Raw genomic sequence first — 2,201 nt, 5'->3', positions numbered from 1 at the left:
CATTTTGAAATAAATGATTGATAGTATATCCTTGAATTAGTATTCTTCACATGTACTTGAATGAATGAACACACTTGATTAGTTTTGGATTAAACCTTTGTTTTTGTAAAACAATGTACTCTAGTATACTAGTATCATGAATTTATGTTCTGTGTAAATTATACCTATTATAATTTATATGTACTTTCTGAGGTGATAACGAGTATTCATGTATGGGATCCTTTGCTCAACATGTACAAAGGATAATTGAATCTAATTGAATAAACTTTTATACTTGTATACATATACAAATATATATAACTAAAATTTAAATGACACTTGGACAAACAACTGATACTTGTGATACCACATCCAAACAAGGAAAAGGAACCAAAGCGGGTTGTCAGTCCTAAGTCTTTTAAACCTTATTATATAAATATATGTATACTAGTATGATTTTTGGGGAAAATATAAGTTTATAAAACATTTAAAAGAAGTTTCATATTTGGAAATCCATTTTGAAAACTTGATGTCTTTTTGAAATAACCACTTAAAACCACTTGATTTGATAAGATGTTTGAAACCATTTGTTTTGGATAACTGAATTTCATTTGAAATCATTTGTTATAACACAATATCTTTGTGTTATACTTGTATTCCCCCCCCCCTTAAAACAATAAAAACTATGAAAATGTGGGGGTATGAACTCACCTGTTGTAAGTTACTCAAATGTAAGATTGGTGTAGGATGCTAAGTGTCAAGTGAAGACTTGAACACACACGGATCCTATTGAACATATAATGACACATATATGTTTATAATTAGTGTTTAAACATCTAATCATGAAAGTTAACACTTTATTAGACTAGGAAACACTAGGATTTAAGTATTACAATCACATATGATTGCATACTAAGGGTGTATGGCCATTGTAATGAGTTTATGGCTAATATGGCAAGTCTAATAGGAGTTTACGGCCTAGAGTTTACGGCCCTATGAGTTTACGGACGTAAACTCATAGTATGTTGCACTATTTTGTGTTTTAAAGTCCTATGTTCTTCCTTGCGGTGTTCTATACTTAGTTCCAAAGCTTAGAAAGAAGTTTAGGGTTCATTTACACCCTTAATTAGGGTTTACGGCCCAAGACGGTTGCCTTGGCCGTAAACACCTTTTGCTCATGATTTCTTGATGTTTTGAAGTAGTATAACTAGTAAGTGTTACACCAAGGAAGGTACTTAAGTGTTTGGAAGCCATAAGAAGTGTTTAAAGTCAACTTAAGCTCCATTATATGGTTTTACGGCCAAGGGAGATTGCCTTGGCCGTAAACTCCCTTTGTTCTTGATAATTGAATGATTCCTAAGTGTTCTTTAAGTTTTTTGTGTTTATAGTAAGCTTAGGAGAGAGTACTTACAATATAGAAGCTTGATTGGGTGATTAAAGTCCAAAAACACTAGTGTGTGTTCTTGGTGTTCTTGGTGAAATCAAGAACACTTGAGAATATAGCAAAATGGAATGATTTCGTGGATGAAATCATGTAGAATCATTAGATAAAGAGATGTAACAACAATTCAAGTGAAAGAATTCTTACATTTTTGGAAGATCAAAGTGAAGATCTTATGATACTTGAGAGAGAATATTGGGTGTTCTTGGCTAGAAATGGAAGAAAGGAATGAAAGATAGTGTAAACTCATGCATATAGCATGAGTTTACGGCCCAACCATGTGTTGGCCGTAAACTCCTCTTAATGGATGAAGAGTTTGATTAAGGCACAATGGACTCAAGTTGATACTTCCTAATACCCGATTCTTGAATACACTAGGCTTAGAACACCCAAACAAACTCTAAACAATGCTAAAAGATAGCAGAAACAAGTTTGTCTTTGATTGAATAGACTGAAAGTACAAGATAGAAATTTCGGGTTGTCACAGACTTCCCCTTTAAACCATATGTTGTTTACTTCTTCTCATTTCAAAATCGCAGAAAACTTCAAAGATTTAGATGAGTTTTAAAGGCTCAAGATGTGATTTCATGCTATATTGGGGGAAAATGAAGAAGAAGTATGGTCATCTGTAAAGGTTGTGATGGTGATGTCCATCACTCGAGAAAATCTATTCGAAGGTCTTTTACAACACTTTCGATATGTGGTCTTGAGGGAAAACAACGTGGTTTGTGAATTTTTGATTGCTGACTTCCCTCTCATGAATTTGAATGACTTGGTGACA

The sequence above is a fragment of the Lactuca virosa genome, chromosome 6, assembly GCF_052849685.1.
Source record: "Lactuca virosa cultivar CGN04683 chromosome 6, Lactuca_virosa_CGN04683_v6, whole genome shotgun sequence".
Classification (NCBI taxonomy): domain Eukaryota; kingdom Viridiplantae; phylum Streptophyta; class Magnoliopsida; order Asterales; family Asteraceae; genus Lactuca; species Lactuca virosa.
Note: the sequence above shows the minus strand (reverse complement) of the source record.